Source organism: Canis aureus, chromosome 14, assembly GCF_053574225.1.
Source record: "Canis aureus isolate CA01 chromosome 14, VMU_Caureus_v.1.0, whole genome shotgun sequence".
Taxonomy (NCBI): Eukaryota; Metazoa; Chordata; class Mammalia; order Carnivora; family Canidae; genus Canis; species Canis aureus.
This window is the reverse complement of record NC_135624.1, coordinates 20,015,374-20,039,581: the sequence shown is the minus strand read 5'-3', so window position 1 is coordinate 20,039,581 and position 24,208 is coordinate 20,015,374. Positions and strand designations below refer to the sequence as shown.

The 24,208-nt window shown below is 41.8% G+C and overlaps 1 long non-coding RNA gene across 1 annotated transcript; it reads left to right on the top strand.

The window, feature by feature from the left end:
* The first annotated feature begins 1,212 nt into the window (after positions 1 to 1,212).
* On the top strand, positions 1,213 to 14,088 carry LOC144282857 (uncharacterized). Its single transcript, XR_013351268.1, has 4 exons — positions 1,213 to 1,634; positions 2,373 to 2,521; positions 3,502 to 3,578; positions 13,594 to 14,088. It is a non-coding gene; the product is annotated as an uncharacterized LOC144282857 (long non-coding RNA).
* Positions 14,089 to 24,208: the final 10,120 nt, after the last annotated feature.

The following is a 24,208-nucleotide window of genomic DNA, read 5'->3' as shown; positions in this document are numbered from 1 at the left end:
CACCCTGGCCAACTCCTCTGGGATTGTGAACTTTGCTCTCCGCGCTTCTCAGTTCAATATACTCCATAGTGTTTGAGCACACCCAGGCACAGAGATAGTAAAAGTCAGGACTCTGAGTTTGCAATGTACAGGAGCCCTATTCAAATTGATTTGATTTTTATTAATTAATTAATTAATTAATTAATTAATTAATTAATTAATTTATTTATTTATGATAGTCACACAGAGAGAGAGAGAGAGAGAGAGAGAGAGAGGCAGAGACATAGGCAGAGGGAGAAGCAGGCTCCATGCACCGGGAGCCCGACGTGGGACTCGATTCCGGGTCTCCAGGATCGCGCCCTGGGCCAAAGGCAGGCACTAAACCACTGCGCCACCCAGGGATCCCTCAAATTGATTTTAAAAGGGCAATAATAACAGTAACAACAGTGAGAGAGAACGAGAGAGAGAGGGAGGGAGAAATGTTATTGTCACTTGTAAAAAGTTTCTACAAAAAAGTGTAAGTGTAATTTCCTTCAGGCACAGCTGTATCCAGGTGCTAATATGTCTTCATGAACCTGTCTTTTCTCTCTTCGTTCGTGTCCTCTGGTTTGGCTTCATTCTCTTGCTGGCCTTCCCTTCATAAAAGCAAAAATGGCCATCAGTAGCTCAAAGCTTATATTCCATCAGTTCAGCATCCTCAATGGAAAGAGAGTGTTTCTTTCTTTTTAAGTCCCAAGATTCATGTAACATTCCTCAAACAAGTGATAGGAGACCCAGCAGTGGGCAAGGCAACTGAAGCCTCTGCCCTTTCTGATTGCCATTTGACCGGAAATGGTGAAAGGTAGGGTGTGTGTTCCTGAATTAGTTGCTTTGTTCAGGGGACTGGAGACTCCTGCTGCCATCCAGCAAGACTCATCATATATTGGAGGACAGCTCTGCCTTGTTCCCAGTATCTCACTATCTAAATGATACTTTGTATTTCTCTCTTCATCCTAAAGCTAGAACAGCATGGGGCAACCTAATCATCTTCTTCAGCTTAGGCAATAATCATAAAAATAATGATGGTAAATGCTTGTCAAATGTCTTTGCATACATGAACACATATAATCCACACCACAACCCACAGATTACATGCCCTTTATGATGTCCATTTTTAAGGTTGAATGAACTGAGGTACAGAGAGGTAGGGGTATTGCCATGGCGCCCAGGCTCCAGGGAACTGTGAGGCTGGTATTTACTGAGGATAACCTGACAGTTAGTACACCTCTCCCCTGCCCCCATCTGATTGCTTTCTCTTAGCAAGGGTACAAGGTGATCTAGAGAGAGTTCAAGGGAGAAAGTGTGTCATCTTTTCTGAGCCGCAATCCCATGGCATGTATTTCACTTCATATAATAGGTATGATTCTGAAATAGGTTTGAACTCTCCCTTCCATAAATTTGTTTTTCCTTTCCTTTAGAGTCTTTGCTAAAACACCTGATGAATAAGAGAGGCTCTACCCCTATAATGGAATTTTCTTGAATGGATGATGACTTAAGACAATTGGACCCAGTTGGTTGGGGCTTGGGAGTCTTTTTATGATATGATACGTAATTCTCTAATAGGTGCTTGTTAAAGATGAATTCTTACCTACAAGCCATCTAGCTTATCCTAATAGGTAAGTTGGCTCCATTTTTATTACTACTCTGGTTTTGTTTGTATAGGATCAGCCACTCTGATCTACTTGAAAGGAATAGTATTGCTTTGCATCATTTGTTGTGAATTTTTAATATTGTTTTTCTAGCTAGGAAATGTATTAGTTTTTTCCTGGCCTATCTATAGAGATCATTTATATTCTTGTGATCCTTTTACTAGGACGGCCTTGAACTAAACATTAATAAATGTAATGCTATTCTAGTTGGTTTTTGTGAAACCAGGTGACAACACTGTCTGGAAATGGCCTATTACTGAGCCTCTCTACTAATTAACAATGAGAAAATGAGGAGAAGTAGATTGTTAGATACCCACTGGCTTTGACCTACTTTTTAAGCTATTGATTCTAGCCACTGATTTTCATATTTATCGATACAGGAGACTATTTGGATGTACAATGAGCCAGTTGTCGAATATAAGGTACTCACCCAAATGAGTAATCATCTTATCGCATGTTAAAATAAGTTTGTCCTTCTTTAGACTTTTAAAAGACGCAGACAAATGGTTTTGAAGAGCTTATATTTGTCAGTTGTTTAGAAAAATGCAGGATATGTTCACTCTTTAAAAGAGTTGATGTTTCTTGGAGTTTTCGAAACAGAAGATAAAATGCCCTTGACCATCAGGTCATCAATTTTAGAGGCTGTCATTCCTTGGGTAGAGTTCAAGATTTGTTATATTTGGTAATCATTTGTGGCTTCCTCAGAGTAGAATGGATTTTCAAATCACAAATCACCAAGCAGATACCTAACTGAATGTGAAAATCAATGGCCCATCATAGACACAAGCATGTAGTTGGCCATGCCTTAAGGAGTAGAGCATTGCAGAGAAGGACATACTTGAAGAACAGACAAGGTTGGCTTTATTTACTAATTTCTCTCTGTTCCTATCTTCTGTTCCTACCACTCTGATCTGCCATTGACAGTGTCAGTGAATTTAAGTCAAATAATAATCTGTGACTATTCCATAGGCAGCTTCTAAGTCATTTCTTCCATTTTAGTTTAGCAGAGGCTTCTGCGTTGAATAACTTTCCTCCCTCACAGTGATCCCCCTGGCCATCCTCATTTACACAGGGTATGCCTTATGTTTCTTCATCCCCCCAACAGCCTGTAGTGACCCTGGAGCTCTGTTGGCATGAAAACTGAATGCTGTTCTTTAAGATCTTCAGCTAGAAGCCTGTGGCTGCACAATAGGAAAATCCCATTTCTTTTATTATTTTTTGTAACAAGACCTACGGTTTCTAGGAACACTTTCTATTTGCAGGCACCATGGTAGCATTTTTGAACCTTGTCTTATAAGATTCTCTGGAGGTACCTGTGAGGTGGGCATCATTACTCCTATTTTACAGATAAGGAGGTAGAACTTCAGAGAAATTAAGTAACTCATTTAACGTGATTTCAGACCAGATCTGTACTCTCAACCACAGCACAAAAATTAAATTAGAGACTCACAATTTTCAGTCAGGCTGAAATGTCCCTCTCAGAAGTAAATTGGAAAATCCCTCTTGTTGGGATTTTTTTTTAGCTTTTATTTAGCTTTTTAAAATAAGTTTGCCTTTTTTAGAACACGTTTTCAATTTTAGAATAGTTTTAGACTTAAAGAAAAGTTGCAAGGATAGCACAGAGAGCTCCCATATACCCTGAAACCAGTTTCCCCTACAGTTATCATCGTATATTAATGACACATTTGTCACAACTAATGAGCCAATATTGCTACATTATTATTCACTAAATTTCTGTAATATTTGTATTTCTTCAGTTTTTGCCTAATGTCCTTCCTCTGTCTCAGAATCCTATCCAGAACCACTATTTTATTTAATTATCATGTCTCCTTAGGCTCTTCTAGACTTTGACAGTTTCTCAGACTTTCCTTGTTGCTGATGACCTTGACGGGTTTGAGGAGTACCAAACAGGTATTTTGTAGAATGTCTCTTAGTGTGGGTTTGTCTGACGATTTTCTCTGGGATCTCTTTTGACTGTGAAGCAAATGCATGATAACATTATTAGGAGGGTTTCTTGAATAAGCTTTATAAAGCCTAGGCATGCAGATGAAGGTACAAAATTCTTCTGTGCTATTTCATGGTCAGTTTTAAACAAGCCATTTAGGAAAAGTGTACATATGTACAGCAAGGACAGCTACGTTGTTTTGGATAAATGAATAGAAGGACACATTTCATAAGAAATCCTTCACTACAGAAATCTCACTCATTCACACACACACACACACCAGGTATTTGTAAGAAAGTTAAAAATGTACAAAACAATATGGTAGGTAAGGCCATGATTTGAGTTAATGATAAAACTGTTTTGTAAATAGCATGTTCATGGCCAACAAAAACAGATGTCCATATAACAATTTGGAGCCATCCAATGCATAAAACAATTTGTAGATCATTTCCTAAGCAGATATAGTATCAAAATGTATTCATTGTCAATTAGATGTACATCCAGGCTGTATGTCTAATTGACCAGTTAATTTCCAGGCTGTCTCAGGAGCTACTAAACATGGTTTAGAATGGAACCCTTGGCACCACACCTCAGAACGACCTAATGTTGATAAACAGAAGAACAGATTTCTCTGCTTGTTCAAGGAACATAGAGTTCAATGTGCTGTGCTCTGTATGCAAAATCAGGTGCCTCATCAAGCTGTTGTTGACTCAGTCTGAATTGGTAATGTAATGGTGTATTAATGTATCATCCCCATTTGAATGGTTGGCAACTAAAACTTTTATTAAAAAAAGATATATTTCATAAAATTGAAGACATGGATATGAGACCCCAAGTGTCTATCACATCAAAGAAAACACCTTGCCATTGAAGCTTTTTATGATGGTGGTTCTATAAAATACACTTGATTTTGGCCATTTGAGTGAATGACAAGGTCTTTCTTCTTCAGTTCACAGCTTCCAGAAGATTCTGTCTCAACTCTTGGTGTCCATTTAAAAGCTCCTCTCAACTTTACTATGGACCATGTCTATTGTCTCTCACTCTGATAACTGCAAATAAAAATAACTATTTCAATTTCTTTTTAAAAGGGAAAAGAATACGCATTAGAATAGATAAGATTCATTACAACCGGATTATGATGCTTTTAAGCAGAAGTAAAGGTGCTTTTTCTCAACATCCTACTGACAGTGATGGGTTCCTGTACACATTTTTCTGACACTGGTCCCCAATTGCCCTTGGCTCAAGATGTGTCCATTATTCTGGAATGCAGCCAGAGAGGGAGTCAGAAGAGGGGGGAAGAGGCCTCTGATGGTTGAACAACATGAATGCTTTATCCTCCCTTAAGGATTCAAAATTTTCTTTATGGGACTTGGGTTTTGAAGCCCCTCATCATCTGGAAGGCTGCACTGCATCAGAAGTTGGAAGCAGTCTGTTATTGATTGCAGCTGCGTCCTTGTTTGGCAGAAGAAGAAAGGTGTAGAAAGCAAATGTAGCCCTATTTGGCAAGGACACATTCCAGGTGAACAACAATCAGGAAAGATGCCCAGAGGCAAGGTTACAAGGCACGGAGACAGAACTGACAGTCCCAGGATAGATAATAAGTGCCTTGTCTTTTAAAGCAAACCTATTTCTCAGAAGTATTGGGAACAAAAAACAGCTTCCTATACCCAGATACTCTTTACTTATTAGGACCTAGGGCAAATGCGTACATTTGTGTGTATGTGTGTGTGTGTACTCATGTATTACAAGTCTTTCACAGGCTTGCCTAACTTCCACACACACTTGTATTTTAGAGGCTCATTCTATCTCACACATATTATCAATTGCTCTCTCACTTGATATAGAGAAACAAGTATTAATATGCCTGTCTCCTCTACCTGTCTCTACATCTGAACTGGGCCTATAGAATGGTATATAGGGATGATTAACCTTGGAGATGTTAACCATTCACAAGACCACCCAAAATTCTTGATGTGATGATCTGTCCTTTGGCCAAGGCACAAACTTGAAGTTTTTCTTGCAAGGTTTGAGTTATTTATCTATTGAGAACTTAACTGCCAACTCAACAAGCACACCAGAGTGGTGCTTTGTGGAAAAAGAATAACAACTCATAAGATAGAGTAATGACTTGACTTCTTTGTTACAAACAAAAAGTCCTGAACTGTATGCCATTTGCTAGACTGGGAACAGCAAGGGAAGTCAAGAGAACTCTGGGTGAAATGTGGAAGATTATACATAGGTGTGCATCTTTTCTCCTGCTTGAAATGTCTCTAAAATTGAGTAAGGGAATTTATAAAGTAGAAACTGATCAGAACCGAGAGCTAAGGCAAAGAAGAGTAACAGATTTTTTAAAAAGATTTTATTTATTTATTCATGAGAGACAGAGAGAGAGAGAGAGAGAGAGAGAGAGAGAGAGGCAGAGACACAGACAGAGGGAGAAGCAGGCTCCATGCAGGGAGCCTGATGTGGGACTCGATCCCAGGTCTCCAGGATCAGGCCCTGAGCCAAAGGCGGTGCTAAACCACTGAGCCACCCGGGCTGCCCTTGTAACAGATTTTTTGAAAACCAGCAGTGGATTAAGGAGTAGTAAACTGACTTAGAGAACAGAGGAGTTAGGAGTTACATGCTGAATGCCCACAGGTAGAGGTACTGTTTGGTTTAGACACTCAAACTAAGCAAAACAGAACTGAACCAAGCATAGCAGAAAAAGTATGAAGGTGAAGGTGAAGCTGAAAATGGGGAAGAAGGAGCTACTTGAAAGCCTCCAGAACTAAGGGACCTTCAGCTCCATTTCCCTCCTGTTCTAGGATCTCCACGGACACGTATATAGCCAAAAGTAAGAAATGGAACTGTCAGTAGAGGAACCAAACAGCTCTACAGAAAAGATTTACAAATATTGGTACCTGTAATGCAGGTGACCCTGCAATGGAGAAGCCAAATCAGGGCTCAGTCACCTTATGGTAAATCCTGCCAGCCATCAAGCCCCACCAAATAACACAAATTTGAAATTCTATTGCCTTATTCACTTATTCTGTGACATTTGGCGAAAATGTTTGACATGAAAGACTGAGACTAAAATAATAAAGGAACTGGGATGAGAATGACATGAGTGGGCAAAGAAATGCAAGCTGCTAAAGAAAATGCACAAATATTTACCTCAGGGAAATATAAGGATACATGTTCCTGCTCTGGGAACAGGAACAGTCAAAAAATAAGAAAGGATACTTTGAAATTAAAAAAAAAAAAAAAACAAGCATGATTGCTAAAAAGAATTCAATTCAAAATTTTGAAAATAAAGTTGAGGTAACACTGCAGAAGACAGAACAAAAAGACAATAGAAAGAAAATTCAAGAAAAAATGTAAGAAAATTGGAAATTCAATATAAAATTTAAAAAAATTCAGCATGGGGGCCCCTGTGTGGCTTAGTGGTTAAGCATCTATCTGCCTTCGACTCAGGTCATGATCCCAGGGTCCTGGGATGGAGTCCTGCTCAGCAGGGAGCCTGCTTCTCCCTCTTCCCTTCTCCCTTGCTTGTGATCTCTCTGCCAGTTAAATAAAATGTTTAAAGAAATGATTTAAAAATCCAGCATGTAGAAATTTTTGAAGAAAAGAAAGAAAGGAAAAGAGGTTAAATTATTGAAGATGTGATAAAAAATGCTTAGAACTGAAGAAAATGAGTTTCCAGATTGAAGTGGTTTGTGGCATGCCCAGCGCAATGAGCAAAAGAAAATTCACATCAAATATATCATGATAAAATTTCAGATACCAGGGATACAGAAAAGATCCCAAGATCAGAATGAAAGTGGGTTAGGAGAAACACCAGAAACTAGCCCAGAAGACAGCAAGAGGAAAATTCTGAGGAAATGTGTCTTTAACTTCAAATTCCAAATCCCGCCAGATCTTGATTAAGTGGTAGCATAGCATTAAAAGTATTTTCATATATGTAAAGACTCAAACATTTTACCTCTCAGGCCCTATTTCTTAAGAAAGTGCTGGAAGATGTGCTCTTGCCAAACAAGATAGTGAACCAAAAAAATACAAGACATTAAACCAAGGAACAGGCCATTAGTATAAAGATGAGAGGAAGCAAAGTCCTGGAACAGGTAGTGAGCTGGCCTAAAAGGCAACTGCTCAGAGTTGAGCAGGAAAATGAGGGATCCAGGAAAGAGTTGGAGCTGATAGATTATTGGAAGCATTTGACCATGTGGAGAATGGTGTGTGTGTGTGTGTGTGTGTGTGTGTGTGTGTGTGTGTGTTGTGGGCAGAGAGGGAGAGTAGATCTGCAACAGCCATAGAGAAGAGTCATTGATTGATGCGTAAGAAAATTAATCACATGGAAAAAACAAAGACAACAATTAACTCCAGGAAAATAAAGATTATACAAAGAAAGGAAACTATGCTTAGTCATAAAATGTAAATATATAATATGACTTAACCAAAAATATGTGGACAGAAATAGTTTTTTTTTTTTTTTTTTTGGACAGAAATATCTTTAAAGGACAGGCATGTGAGTGAGACTGTGCGGGTCAGCATCTGTGAGGAGGAGGAGAGCTAACCTTTGTCTGCCAGGATATAAGTAGTGAGTGTCTCAAATTGATACACGAAAAAATGGAGTCAGTACATTGTGAAATTATGGAAGTACATTCTGGAACAAACAACGAAAAGTCAAAAGTGGTTGTTACTGGGAAGCAGAACTGCTATTTTCTTTTATAAATCTTGTACTACTATTTGATTTTTAAGCAATGCGTATGTATTGCTTTGATAAAAAATCAAAATTAATTAAAAAATAAAGAGCATTGATAACATCTAAAAAAAGATATTAAATAGGTCTATGCAATTGACTGGTTCTATTCAAAAGTAGGATATACTGTATTTAAAAAAACATCTGGAGATGTCACTTACAGTATTCAATTATACTTTGCTGAATTTTATTGGGACACAAAGCAAAGCATATATTATCATGTCTTTTTCACATTTGGAGGTTCTTGAAGATCTTTGATTACTTCCCTGTGAATGTCAAAGATTTATTGAACTAAATCCAAACAAACAAACCAAATATTTAATGAATAGATTTTTGGCATCAGGAAAGACTTCCTTTGCTTATCAAGGTGTTTGTGTGGATTTCTTTAAATATCAGCCTCCCCTGGTACATTGAAGTATTAGTACATATCAACCTCTAGCAAGGAGTCTAGGGAGGATCAAAAGAAGAGTGAAATCAAAAGAGGTAGGAATTATTGCTGCTCCTTGATTTCTAGAGAGAGAAGACACAGCAGCTCTGGCACTGCAGTGTGGGTTAATAGGAGAAGACTTCCTTCCCCAAAGTCTGACATCTATGCTACTTGTGAGGAGCAGACCCGCTGCTCTATTAAGCAGGCTGCATATTTACAACTGTTGAATGCAAAGACCAAACACATGAACTCTCTCAGCTTGAACTGGAAACTGCTGAGATTAAGAAACCTCCAAATCACTGAAAACATTTTTTTTTCTTTTAAGGAAAGAAAAATCAATCCCTTTGAACAAAGTTAAAGGTGAATTTATGTCACTTTTGAAAAATTTCCGACCCTTCTGGTTGCAAAAATAATGTAACTGTGAGAGTTGCCTTTACTGGCAGGAAAACAGCAACGTGTACTAAGTCTGGAGGAAGTAAACATAAAGGGGAGGCCATCTTGCAGCCTCATTAGGCAAAGCTCACTGAGACTAAGTCCCCAGGGCTCTTTGAATGGATGGTGACATACAGCCCCTTTCCCACCAAGCCTGAAAATCCATCCCCAAGTTATAAAATAACAGCTGGTTAAAGAGCAGAGCTGCTCACAGCTCCCTCTTGGTGCATTTTCTCATCTTTGTTGACTTCCAGAAAGTCACCACCTCCACCATTAGGATGTCCACCACATCCTAATGACTAATTAAGGTGTCCTCTTCAAGGGGAGGCTATACATTTGGCTTCCTTGGGGTGTTTGGGGGAAAAGAAGGACAAGAACATCGAGGCAGCAGACTCTTTTGTTGATGTCCCAGAACAGAGGCAGATTTCAGTCTCCAGGACATCTCATGAGGGAGAGAAGATTCCCATGCAACAGGAGGGAGGCCGGCAATGTTTTGCAGCACCCGGATTTATGCAGGGTTGGTGAGAAACAGCTGCTGAAAGGACACGTGAGCCCTAAGCAGAAGCTGGGCAGCCTCTTCTTGCAGGGACCCTAGGAAGAGGCCTCCCTGTGCTTTTCTCCTTGTGGAGCGTGAGCAGACTCCGCTCCTCTTGTTGATTCCAAAGGCCCTCACAATATGCTGAGGCTGGCAGCCAAAGGTGGCTGAGAAAATTCTGCAGGAGAAGAGTTTAAATGATTTGGGATGACGACCCCTTCTTGGACTGCTGGATATTAGTAATAGTAACACCTCACAGGGTTGTTGTGAGGATTAAGGGCCTTCTTAATTAAATGGAAGGTATTAGAACAATGAACGGCAGCTCAATACCATCAGCCATCCTTCATAGTGATAGTCGCTGTATCAGTATTTGAAAGATTGATGAGGATGTAAGAGTGAAATTATAGTTTGCTTAAGGAGGCAGCTGGGTGACCAGGACTACTCTATGTTATTATCTGCTCAAAGTGAAGCGTCAAGATCTGAATGAGGACTTCTGTGCTGGAAGAAGTGGTTCCTCTGCAAACCGCCCAGAGGGTTATGGAACCCAGACCCATCAGAAGTTGGATGTTGATTATGCAATCTTTAGGAGTGGGGGAATCAATGATATTCACTTATTCACTTATGAATATTCTTGAGACTTTTATCCAGAGCCTTCTTTACTAATTGAGAATATTGAGGCATCTGGAGATTAGATCAGCCTTTTCTAAGGACGTGCCCCAGAGAAAGTAGGAGTCCCTGATAAAACCTTTGCCCATGATGTCACACTGTGTCCTTCTATTGAAAATAAGTTGATAGAGTGGAAGGCCCACTCTCCCAGGGCTTGTGGCTGTTTGTGCCAGCTATACAAGTGGAACATGATCTGGCTCCTTTACACAAAGGTAGAGTAGCTGAATCTCAAAGAGGCATTTGAGGAGGAGAGCAGGATAGCTTGGACTTATGGACCAGGATCTCGTCACATCACAAATGATAATTACAATGATGGTGATGACAATGATGATAATATAGCAAAATGGTTCCAATCCTTGCCTTGATATTTTTTCTTCGGTAAGTTACCTAAAGCTTCCGAGCCTCAGTTTTCTCATATATGTGAAACATGGTTAAGTATGGTACCAATCTCAGAATTGTGAGGATTAGGAAAAGAGTTGAAACGTATAACACAGAACCTGACACAGAACCAAGGTAGCTACTAATGTTAGCTCCTAAGAGGGATTCCAAGTTGTCCAGTTTCCAAGGAATACAAATAGTATTGTCAGAACTGGGATCTGAACACAGGGCTCTCAGGCTTTAAAGCCTGCCCCCCAAAATGTACTATGGTGTAGGCAATTGTGGTATGGAGCAGAACTGAGGCTGAGAGGTGGGAAGAGGATTGTAGGTCTGTGTTTCAGGTACTACTCAAGTGCTCACATTCGATTCCAAACTTAAGAGAATGAGTTCTGAACTTGGCATTGTGCTTGGAACAAGACGCTAATTATGTTGCCAAGTCTCTCAGACTTCTTCTGGACTGGCCCCCTGAATTTCCAGAATTCTTCTGTTCGGTGCACACGGGAGCCCAAGGGAAAAGGCAGATTGAGATTGGCCCAAGGAGGGTTGGGAAGTGGGAATTGAGAACCAGGCAGTCACCGACCGTGTGAGAACCATCGTCTGTCTGGCAAAAGTCTTTTTTTGTCAGGATGAGTGGGAGCAACCGTTCTGGGAAAAGATGGCAGTTGTCCAGTAGAAGGGGAGTCAGTGTTCAGTAATGGCAGTTGCTGCACAACTAGGTGTTGAAGGAGGAGAAGACTCTCTCATGTGCAGTTCAGCACTGAGACAGGGTTAGACTGGGGGCAGGGTTAGACCCCAAAACTTATGAGTACTTTATGCTAGAGTTTTGGTGCTTTTCCCACAAATGCAGGTGTTCTTCCCCCACATAGTTCAGCGTCCATCCATTCATGCAACAAATACTACCTGCACCCCAAGGGAGCTGTAGGTGCTGAGGGTATGGTAGTGTTTTGTTGTTTTATTAATATGGACAAAGCTCATGGATCTTACATTCTAGAGGACAAGATAGGCAACAAGCAAGTAAAGAAATATGCCATAAAAAAGCTGGGCTGTGGTGTGAGGAAACAATAAGCAGAGTAAGAAGGAGAAAATGTTATAAACTGGGCTGGCAGGGAAGGGTTTTCTGATGGATGATGTTTGATCAGAGAAGGATGGCAGTGAGCGAGCAGATGTCTGGGGAAGGAGGATTCTAGGCAGAGGGTGGCAACTGCAAAAGCCCCGAGGCAGATACAAGAGGCCAGAGAATTCATATGTGACCAGCAGGTGGCTGAAATTCTACACCAATAAGGCAGCAGTAGAGATGAAACAACCTTTAGAGCTTATGAGGTGATTTAACAAAGAAAACAAATTAGCTTGTGCCTCCTAAAATAGGCAAGTGTCTCGCACACCAGGCTTTAGCCTTTTCCTCCTCATTGCTCCACCTGCTATAAAAACATATCCTCTGGACTCTCTTTGTCTTTAACATCTCAGACTCCTCATCATCCTGTGTCCTCAATGTGGAGGAACCCAGGGCATTATGACATCTTTGGGCCTTTGAGTCTCTGATCCACTGGTGGGTGCGATCCTAATACATGGATGCTCCTATGTCATAATTCTGAGTCGTGACACACAGGCACTGGGCCTGCAGAGCCTCGACTCTGGAATCAGACTGCCCGTATCTGGATCTTGGCACTGAATCCTGGCTCTTCATTTGCTGCTTAGGCTTCGATGCACCTAGATTTCCTCATTCGTAGAATAAGGGGGAAAAATAGAGGGCTTGTAGAGCTCAATGTAAATACATTTATATACATACACAGTAGTGCCTGATACAAAAATTCCATAATCAATGTTATTCATATTATTATTGGCTATAGTTTTCTTACTTTCTTTCTTTAATTCCTTCCTTCTCTTTTTTCTTCTTCCTCTTAAGATTTCTTTCTTCTTATTAATTTCTTTTTTATTATCACCATCATGTCATTATTATTACTGTGTCCTAAGAATAGGCTGTAGACCCACTTGATTTTGGTAAATAACGTGACCTTATTTGGTAAATAATGTGGCTAGTGGGATGTGCGCACAGTCTTTTTATGACCCCTCACCCAGAAAGGAGGTGGATGGAGACAGGGGCAGGGGAGTGGAGGGAAGAGGAGGGAGGAGCCAGAGGTGGGGAAGCCCTTAAGGGACATATCGTAGTGTAAAGAGCATAAAAGTGGACTCATCTTCCAGAGTACTTTATCATCTTGTGATGGGGAATTTATCCTTGGCTATCACCACTACTCTGGTTAACCCTAAAATATGAGTGGGGGCTTCCAGAAAGCCTTTTGTATGCATGAGGTCCTTCCAGGCCACCAGAAAGGCTGGGAAGATGTAAAATACAGTGAGAAGTGGAGACCAAGAACAGCATGGAAGCCTCTAGGGAAGTGAGATGAACAGGCTGATACAGTTTCAGCTAATGGGCTGCAACCGAGATGGATAAAAAGTATTTAGTCACACTGGAAAAGTCAAGAAATGCTCCCCCTTTTGGGGAGCAGCTATGTCATCTTCACCATGGCAAGCTACTTGTGTGTGGCAGGCGGTATGTTTTAAAGTGCTGGAGAGCATTGGGATCCCTGGGTGGCGCAGCGGTTTGGCACCTGCCTTTGGCCCAGGGCGCGATCCTGGAGACCCGGGATCGAATCCCACGTCGGGCTCCCAGTGCATGGAGCCTGCTTCTCCCTCTGCCTGTGTCTCTGCCTCTCTCTCTCTCTCTGTGACTATCATAAATAAATAAGGAAAAAAAAATAAAATGCTGGAGAGCATTGATGAGAGTGAAAAATCTTTATTATATAGGTTTCAAGGCGACACAAGAGAGGAGAGAAGTTGTCATCTAGAACTGGGGAGATGAGTCTGAAACCCAGAAAGGACGAACTGACCAACATGGCACGTGAAAGGCATGAGCGCTCTTCTGGGGGCAGCGTAGGGAGATGGACACCCAGGCAGGCCCGTGACTTGTTCGTTCCACTGAGCCCTGCAGAGCTTCACTGGTGTGAAGACCAGGGTGCTCACACCCCTGAGCCTGTGCCCCATGACCCGCGGAAGAAGGAGAGTGAGGTCTTCCCCATCTAACCATGTGAACTTGGGCAAATTGTTTATCCCTTCAAGGACTCAGCTGCCTTATTTCCAAAACGGGTGAGAGAAGAGTGACTTCGGATCCGGTTAGTGTTATTGGAAGTATCCTTTGGAAGCCATTTGAGGACAAAGGCATGAAGGGATGGGAAATGTGGGGGAATGTTGTGTTTCAGCCTTGCTCACAGTATGCCTGCGTCATCCAGAACGGCTCTCTCCATGAACCATGTGATTGAGCTATGGGCCAGGTGAGGTCTTTATTTATTTATTATTTTGTAAAGATTTTATTCATTTACTCACGAGACACACACACACACACACACACACACACACACACACACACAGAGGCAGAGACACAGGCAGGGGAGAGGCAGGCTCCATGCAGGGAGCCCCAGATGTGACTGGATCCGGGGTCTCCAGGATCACGCCCTGGGCGGAAGGCAGGCTCTAAACCATTGAGCCACCCAGGGGTCTGAGGTGAGGTCTTTAAAAGGGCTTCAAGGCTAAGGCTGGAAACCCATTGTTTCTGCCATCTCTAGATTGCTTTTGCCTCTTATCTTCTGTTTCTGTTTCTCAGGAGATGACATGAGAATATATTTTGCTGAAAGCATGGTGGAAAAAAAGGGCCCAGATAAAAATAAATTGGAAAAAACAAGTGTGTGCAGGATTCAAGGCTTTGGCTCAGGGATCCCTTGGGTCCTACGTAGGAGGTAGCAGTGAGGAGGTTCTGTATCAGAGGGGGGCCGTTTCCTTAGGCCTCCTTCACATTGATCTCTCTCAAATGCAGAATTAATCCTTCCTGCTTCAGATTATGGGTGGAAACCACTTTGGAGCACCTATTTCTTGTTAAGGGTGTGTCACGTAGTCTGTACTTTAATGTATAGTGCCAAAGATGGTATCGTAAAAATAGGTGCTGCTAGTTGCACCCAACTGGGACACACATTGCAATGTTGGTTCGCTGTAGGGTTACTGCAAGCATCCAGCTCTCTTTATCTCCAGTGACACCAGTTTCAGATATTAGCATGTTTTATACATGGGCTTGCATCGATGAAAATTCCTGGTATTCAAAATATGTGACTCTAGAAATAGTACGGATATTCTAGAAACCCTAATTGTACTTTCATAGAGCATAACAATCAGGAGACCCCTGCATCCTGCACCCTTCACAGCAGTGCTCAGAGTTTGACTCTGAACTGTCCTTTGTCTGGGATTGTCTGCATCCTCTGAGGTTGACTGAACCTCCTCTTCAGGAACACTGTCACTTTTAGTTTATGCAAAGGCATGGTCACAACAATTGATAGCAAAGATCTGGGACCTCATCTAGTTTCTAGAGCAGGTTGTATGACTGTCGTGTTCTTTTGTTAATAAACTCTCACACGTGGCCAACTTTGGTTTGAGGTCTGTTTCCGGTAGAACCCAGGAGCAAAGTTTTGGGGGCAGAAACTTATACCTTCGCTATTCAAAATGTGGTGCATGCAACCAGCAGCACAGGTGTCACTGGGGAGTTTGTTAGAAATACAGAATCAGGCCCACCCCAGACCTACTGAATCAAACTCAGTATTTTAATAGGATCCCAGGCGATTCATGCCCACATTAAAGTTTGAGGAGTTCTGTTACAGACTTCACCTACCTCTGACTTTAGATGTTTATACCAAAAATCTAGTAATTGTGAAGCATGAGATGGGCTTAGGCCACTCTGCAGCAGAAAGCAAAGGAAAATCTCTGAGGAGTTTACACTATGGGCCCTTTGTGGAGACCTTGGAAGGAGGGGAAGAAGAGAAGCAGGGGAGGAAGAAAAACTCAGCAGAAGTTGCAAAGTCAGATGCTGACAGGGACAAGGCCAGTTAGGGGAACAAATGTGGAAGGGATGAGAGCCATGCCAACCAGAAAATTCATGCTACTTTCTAAGCCAGCTCCCGTTCCTCAGCCTGGACCGTTGCCACATGGAAATGTGGGCCTGGTGTTGTCAGACCTTCTGACTTTCGTAGAAGCCCAGAATATACATTTTAATGGAAAATTTCCTGATTTTTATTCAGTGAGGCCCAGTAGACTAAATCTAATTCTATCAGCTAATAACAGCTGAGCTTACTCAGTCACCAGCTCCTTAAAAGGGCCTGTGGCAAGTCACTTCTCCTCTCCGTATTTCTATTTGTGTGTTCTTTCATGGGTTATTATTAGGGAACATGTAATTTCCCAGATCCATTAGAATAATAATGATGTGCTTAGGAGACCTGAACCAAAGGCTCTCAGAATACATTGCTGATTTCACTTGCAGTTGATACTCGTGCAAAGCTGGCAACCTGCAGCTTTCCAATGGGTCTTGATTTTTCTGTTGGCGAATCCAAGGGTTCAGAAAACACCCTGCCTAACCACGCATTACTATCTGAACAGGTGGCTACTACAAGCTTTGCAATTTCAGAATCTACAACAGAGTTCAGATTCTTTGATTAATAGAGGTTTGTTTTTTTTTTAATTCAACAAATATTTATTGAAACCTTACTCTGTCCCAGGCACGCTAGTCATAGCTCCAATTTTGCTCAAATAAAGAGCCAGGAAAACATGGTGATGATAGACTTTTAACAGAGTTTTATTTGTCTAGGAAGATGCAGGGCATTAGGGGGTGAGCCACTGCTCACCTGCAGGAACAGGATGGCTCAGAATCCCCAGGTGAATGTAGTAAGCTGCTTCCCTGGGGATGTGCCCCAGAACTGAATGATTTCCAAGGTGTTGTCTAGAACGCCTGTGTTAAGAAGACTTGCAGTGCATTTTTAAAATGCATAATTCCAGGTGTGATTAAATCTACTAAATAGTAGATTTAGGGAGGGAAGCCATGAAAAAGCACTTTTAACAGATACCCTAGATCACTTTTATGTGTATGAAAATTATATAACTATAGCATCTGAATAAGATGGCTTTAGGTGGTAATTGATTATTCTCCATTTCTACTAGGACAGAGTAAACAGAAATGCACTTGATCTGTTTCAGAAAGAATTAGAGTGTTTCAGAAATGCCAGTAGGATTGAGATGCTTGAATGATGGTGTTATGCCCATGAGAAAGCACCCCTGACTTAGACTAGGTGTATATGGTGTGCCGTAACCTGGTTCTCTGGGGGCACAATGTTCCTGTTTGTAGTGTTTTCCTGGTTCTGTGGTGCACATACTCCCATCATGGCCAATTTCATGCCACCAGTGTGTCATCACTGAATGGGAAGATGGGAAGAGACATGAAGAATTGGCTGTCACTAGCCTGTGCCAGCTGGCTCCAGCTCACCCGACATCCCCTAATGCAGCGATCCCAAGAGGGGAATTTAAGTGCAGGGAACAATGGCATTGCTACATAAAGGAATAATACCGGTTTTTCTTTTTTTTGAACCAAGTAGAAATTTAAACCAAATCCCAATGTAGTGTGCAGTTTATAGATTTGGGCTGGGCTTCTCAGAATGTCCTTATGAGTCACCCGTGGGTCTTGTTAAAATGCAGATGGATTGTGGTTAAGTAGGATCTAGACTGTAGTCAGAGAGTCTTTGTTTCTCACAAGCTCCCCGGTGAGGCTACTGACGCTAGTCCAAGGACTATGCTTAGAGAACCAAAGCAAGTTGACTGACTTTGCCCTCCTGCCCAAACACTAATCAAAGCCTCAAAACTTACTATTCTAAGAAGTCCAAAGCCATGCTATAACCAGTGCCAGAGGAAATAGAGACTGAGAGCTCCAAATACTAGATGAATTGTCCTAATATTTGGCCAACCAGTTCCATTGTGCTCCTCCTCTGGAATGGAGTAACTAGAAAGGAAAGGAAGGCTTCTCTTGTCCAGAGACCAATGTCAAAGGACAATCCCTTGCCTAGGTGGGTGTCTGAAAATGGGGATCATTAACAAAGGCTGACTCAGGAATCTACTTTACTAGAGAGGCCATAAAGGACTTTGGAGGAACAGGGGCATCCATTGAAAGTAGGGGTTCTGCTTCATGTCCCTCTTTTAAATACACCACTTTAGAGTTTCTAAAGCATCTTTGTTTTTTTTTTTTTTTTAAATTTTTATTTATTTATGATAGTCACACAGAGAGAGAGAGAGAGAGAGGCAGAGACACAGGCAGAGGGAGAAGCAGGCTCCATGCACTGGGAGCCCGATGTGGGATTCGATCCCGGATCTCCGGGATCACGCCCTGGGCCAAAGGCAGGCGCCAAACCGCTGCGCCACCCAGGGATCCCCTCTAAAGCATCTTTGAAGGGTTAGAGCTGACTTTTGGGGCCAAGAAAACCAGCCTTGTTATTGAAATAATAAATATCTCCTTCCACTGTCTGAATAATAGATATTTTTGAGTGTTTAAGGGCGTTAAACACTGTGCTAGATGTTTTATCTGCTTTTTCTCCAAATCTCCCACCAATCAGGCAGAGTGGGTATTATCCCCATTCTCAAATGAGAAATTAAGGCACAGTGAGATGATATAACATGGCTCATGTGAAGAAGGTATGAGTAAGTAGGAGAGCCAGAATTTAAACCCAAGTTTGTTTCTGCATTATCTGTGGATATTTGACCTTTTTGCCTCTTCCTACCTATAAACTTTTGAAAATAAGGATTATGCCCTTTCTTTTTTCTTTTATTTCATCCTGGAGTACCCAGGTAGGTTATGTGTGGGCTCATGTGTTTACATGCACAAAAAAAGTCTATATGCAATGCTTTGTTTCTTGGGGCTTGATAACTGAGCAAATAAAAATAAAATAAAAATGTTAAAATCACATTATTTATATACTTATATGTTCATACAAGTCATTGTGCCACAAAAGACTCCAATACTATTTTATAATTATTTTATAATGTAATTTTCAATATGCAACTGGTATACTCCACCAATGATGTACAAGAAATGTTATGTGTGTGGTATGAAAACACACATCTGGACCACTCAGGGAGAAACCATCAAGCCTAACAGCAGAATGGAGTTGGAGAAACAGTTTTCATTGCAGTGGGCACAGAACCGAAGGACACTTACAAGCCTGGCAAGTGCCTTGACCCAGTGAGAAGTCTGAGCCAAGCCAGGTCTGAGGTGCCCTTCTCGGATTTCCTTTTCCTCCTCAGACCCCAGAGCAGGTTGGGCAAGGCCTGGATGACTTTGTGTGGGCCAAGAGGAAGTCTGCTTGGCTCCCTAGAGACCTTAAACTCAAGAGACCCTCAGGAAAGGGAGACCCTCTCTCCACAGCTGTCAGCAGTCTTCCTGGTAGCCCTTTACTGCTCCTCGAAGCACACAGCACTGGTATTGAAGTTGAGGCCTTTACCTACGCTAGGAAGGGCTTCCCCCACTTTCAGCATGCTTTGGGGGTAAAAGGTACATGTGTTTTGACACAAGTTGACCTCTAATCTTTGTAAATGTACCAGACACTGTTGGTGTTGGCCAGATTGGTGTTCTCCTCCTCCCTGGCAAAGCCATCCTCCAGTATTTTTGTATTTGTATTTTGTATTTTTGTATTGTTAGGGTAGATACCCAATAGCATGATTACTGGGTCATAGGGTAGGTCTATTTTTAAATGTTTGCAGAATCTCCATACTGTTTTCCACAGTGGCTGTACCAGGTTGCATTTCTACCAAGTGTGCAAGAGGGTTCCCCTTTCTCCACATCCTTGCCAAAACCTGTTGTTTCATGTGTTGTTGATTTTAGCCATTCTGACAGGTGTGAGGTGATACCTCGTTGTGGTTTTGATTTGCATTTCCCTGATGACTAGTGATGTCGCATCTTTTCATGTGTCTGTTGGCCATCTGTATGTCTTCTTTGGAGAAATGTCTGTTCAGGTCCTCTGCCCATGTTTAATTGGATTCTTTGTTAGAGCCAGGGTCCTTGATGTCATCATTAAGCTCCTGACCCAACCCTGGGGCCCAGATGTCAGGACAGCTTGTTCTGGGTGATAACTCACTATGTTTTTTATTGAAGTCATTGTTCAGTATTCTGTTACTTGCGGTTCAGAGCATCCTGAGTGATACACAATTTATATAATCTCTCTGAACCTAAGCTTTCATATCTAAAAAGTGATGCTAGCACCACCTAGGAGAGTTGGGGATAATTAAAGAATTGGATCTTTGTAGGTCACCTGACATAATGCTGCCTCCAAGTAGGTACTCAGTACATTTTAGTTAAGTGTGAAGAAAAATTGGGAGTGGGAAGCACTGCTTTTGGCTGAATATGAATATTGCCACAGCTACTTGATAAGGCTTCTGATGTAGAGAATGAACAGTACGACGATTTTTTTTTTGGCTTCGTATTGCTTTATGTTATTATTTGATTTATAAATACCTTGTGTGTATAAATATGCATTTATTCATTTTTATAAATAACCTACATTTATTATTTTTTTTTCTTCTAACATCTTTTTCAGTGCTTTGTTAGGGAGCAGACAATCTTCCTCTTTCTCTGGGGAAGAAGGTTTATCACAGCAGAGTTTAAAGGCTCAGAAAACAGTCTGTTTACTTACAATAGCTCTCCATTTAAGAACTCCCTCTACATCTGTCTAGGCTGGTTTAAGCCTCCTCGTATCAGATTTTCTTGGTAACATTTTCCAAGATTGTATAAGCTTCAGCAGGCCACAGGCTTTACTAGAACTTTGTGCAGAATGCTCATTGATCTAATATGAAAATATTTTGAAATCCATTTTTCTCCCAGATGGGGGAAAAGCACTTGCTGGTAAAGCTGCCTCTCCTTTGTTTCCCTTCTCTTTGTCCCTTCAGAAGTTGCTGCTCTCACAGACTCTTGGGTGGTTGCTGAAATTGGCTTTATTTTTCTGCTTCTTAGAAAGCAATCAACTTGTCTATGAAAATCATCTTCCATTGTCAGACCAACAATGGCTCTTGTAGCCTTCTCTCTGTCTTCAAGTGGGATTCAGAAAGCACTGGTCTCTTCCAATTTCAAAGGGGCAGAAAGCAGCTGAAGTTTTGCTCCTAATGTGTCTGAGGAAAGTACTCCTGTGTCTTCTTTCTCAAGAAAGTCTATGAAATGGCCTGTTGTCACTGGGAAGTTTTCAAAAGGAGTTGAATCGACAACTTCTTATATTCTCCTCTTACCTGTAGTACACTATACTCGAAGATACAAAGACCTATCTCTTTAGTAGAAGTGGCGGTGGCAGCTGGTCTGGTGTGGACTGGTGCTGAGGTGGGCAGGGGAGCCTCATTCACATACCCACATTACCAACATTTGCCATGCAGATAGAAGTCATATGATTGTGTCATCTCCCTAAATCCAGAATTTGAATATAGCTCAAAAGGTAGCTTTCACAAGTGGTATCAACTCCTGGAGGCAGATATATTTCAATACTTATTTTCCAGAACATTCTAAAACATACCTAGTCAAGCAAAAGAACTTCAAGAGTGGTGCTTGGTTCTTAAGAGCATTCATCTTACACTATGATGCCCTGAATGGGAATCTTCTGTCAGCTACTAGGTCCATGTTCCCAGGTCAAGTTCTTTCACTTCCACTTTGTGATTTGTAAAACGAGGGTTTTAATGAAACCTATCTCCTAGTAGTGCCTGTAAGGACAAGGTGAGGCCGTGGTATTTATCCACAAGGTACAGAAACCCACAACCCTTATGTACTGTTTTCATAAATTCTTTATAATCTCCTTATCAAATACCATTAATTCAACAAATATCTTTGAGTGCCTACTATGTCTCAGGAACTGTTCTCATGCCAGGAATTATCTGCTTCCTGCTAATGTTCACCATGCTGCATTCACTTGAAAGAGTGTGGCCTGCAATCCCCATCAGCTCTCCATCTCCTCCAAGGATCTGCCGTTCCAGCAGTTTCCCATAGAAAGCATGGCCCCGGCTGAAGAAGGCAGTCCATCCCCTACCAAGGAGTAAAACCCGGTCTCAGCCAGCTTTTGTGCTCTGTAACCAAACCTGGCTTGTGAGAGCGTCTCAGATCTGCTGAGAGTTCTGGGAGCACATGGCTTGCTGGATTTTTACCTAACAGGCCTCACATAGTGAAGCGCTCTGCTCAGCCGAAGTACTGCTTTGATTTGCTAGGTGCATTTGGCTCCCCTTATGGTGAAATGCCTTGAGTATGCCTGGTGGCTTCTGAGCAAGTATGTAACCACAGACAAGGAAAATAGATGAAAGAAAGTACAAAGGATTTCTGGGGGCAGAAAATATAAGGGAAGATGATGTTAGGTCTCTTTTTTTCAGATATTATGTTCTCTTTCCTTTCCATGACCTGCCTGTTCAAAGAGGCCTCTAAAACACTGCAGGAGAAAATAAGAAAAAGGATTTTAAGTCCCTCTGTGTGAAAAGACCCTAAGAAGGCAAATGAGATGCCATTTTTATGTTGTAGGGAGCCATGGTTCTTGAGTGGTGCTGGTCATCCCACCACCCCTGGAAGGGAAAGTAGTAGTGGAATGAGGTTATGTACTAAGTGCTGGTATGAACCAGACCCAAGCTCAGAGATGGACAAATATTAGCACATTTAATTTTTTTACCCCCTCGGGTAAGGATTCAGTTGATTGCCAGGAGGAGTTCGAGGTCTGAACAGTCTAAATCTTCCAGGGGCACTTTTAATCGACACAGTTGTGTTACACCCCTGCTTTTTGTCTCCTCCAAGTCTGCATACCAGCCACCAGTGAGGACCTGGAGCCAGACTGACAGATTTGAACCCAGTGCAGCTCCCTTCCGGCTCAGTGGCCCAGGACAAGTGACTTAACCTGTCTGGGCTCCTGTGTCCCAGTCTGTACTTCCTATTTCATGAAGTTGTTTGGGCAGCCCGAGTTATTACATGTAGTACAGAGCGCGACACACAAAAGTTCTTGTCTTTGTTGATTGGGATATGGTCCCTGAGGAAAAATACATTCTTTGTATTTCACCTGTTCAGTCTTTTCTTGCAGGTATTAAGCTTCCTGGTCTATAAAAAGAGAATAATGGTATCTATCTCCTCTGATTGTTTTAATGATTTCCTATCTTGATGTATTTCAGGTATTACCCTATATACTATCTATTCATAAATACAATCTCTCAGTAAACGAGCTTGAACTTTTCAATGAATATATATATATATTCTTTAATATAGAAATTATTTCGACCTCAAAAGAATTATTTCTTGCATCAAGTGTAATGAAAAAATAAAAGAACTGTTTAAAGAAGGCAGTGTAAAAAGATCATTTCCTCATTGATGGGGACTTGTGAACTGCAATGGATTTTGACTCCAGCAAACTCGGCGTCTATTAACTGGTTATCTGTGATGGTCATAGCATTGTGCTGGATGAAGGAAGAGGGAGAATTAATTCTGACCCCAGGGAGCTTCCATCTACCCAGGCAGACAGCGCACACACACGAAACCGGAACACAAGAGCAGAAGGCAGGGTGCGATTGGGCCATGAGCCCCCAGAGCTCAGAGATGTTGTTGGAAATCAGTATGGAAAGATGTCAGGGGCAGCAGTGGGATTTTCAGATGAATCTCAGGATGTTTAATGATCTTACCAGACTGAGGGAAGAAAGGAAGGGCATTCAGGTGTTGGATTTGTCAACACGTGGGATTGGTGGGCTAACCATGGAGCGTCCTGAATGGCAGCCATGGGAGTGACCTGAGTGCATCTGGAGAATGTTAGCATTTAGAAAACACATTTGGAATAAAAGATAAGAGAGAGCCAGAAATTAGAGACTGACAGGGTAAGAGTGATGGAACGACACAGATGTGATCAGGAAAGCTTGGGGTGGCGTGAGGAGTCAGGGCCTTGCTGACAGGCAGTGGCAATGGGGATGCATTTAATTGAGTTTTTGAAATCCCCTTGTGAATGTGAGGAACCTTTAGTACTGCTTTACTGGGGGCATTTAGAGGGAGGATGGCTTGTGGAGGGGAGAGAAATAAATGATGATGAATTCGTTTTTCAAAATCTTTACTTTGGACTGAAGGCCAAGTAGAGATAACAGTATATGACGTCTGTGGACCCCCTTCTCTTCTCTGTGGGGGCACAGGGCTGCACAGTGATGAGCTCCTCTCCTCTCATCTTAGTAAATTACTCAGCTGTTAGGTGAGGTGGTGGTAGATGGTGGTATTTAGCTCCTGTAAACATAAACTTTCCTGTTTCAGAGCTGTTCAAAAATAAAATCCATATGGGGCACCAGGGCGTTAAGTTGGTTAAGCGTCAGACCCTTGGTTTCAGCTCGGGTCATGATCTCAGGGTTGTGGGGTCGAGCCCTGCGCTGGGCTCCATGCTCAGCTCAGGGTCTGCTTGAGACTCCCTCTCTCTCTTCCCCTCCCCCTGCTTTGTCTCTTTCTTTCAAATAAATACATCTTAAAAAACAATAAAATCCAAATGAGAACATACTATTTGCCCATTTTACAGAGGAGAAAGCCAAGCCCTAAGTG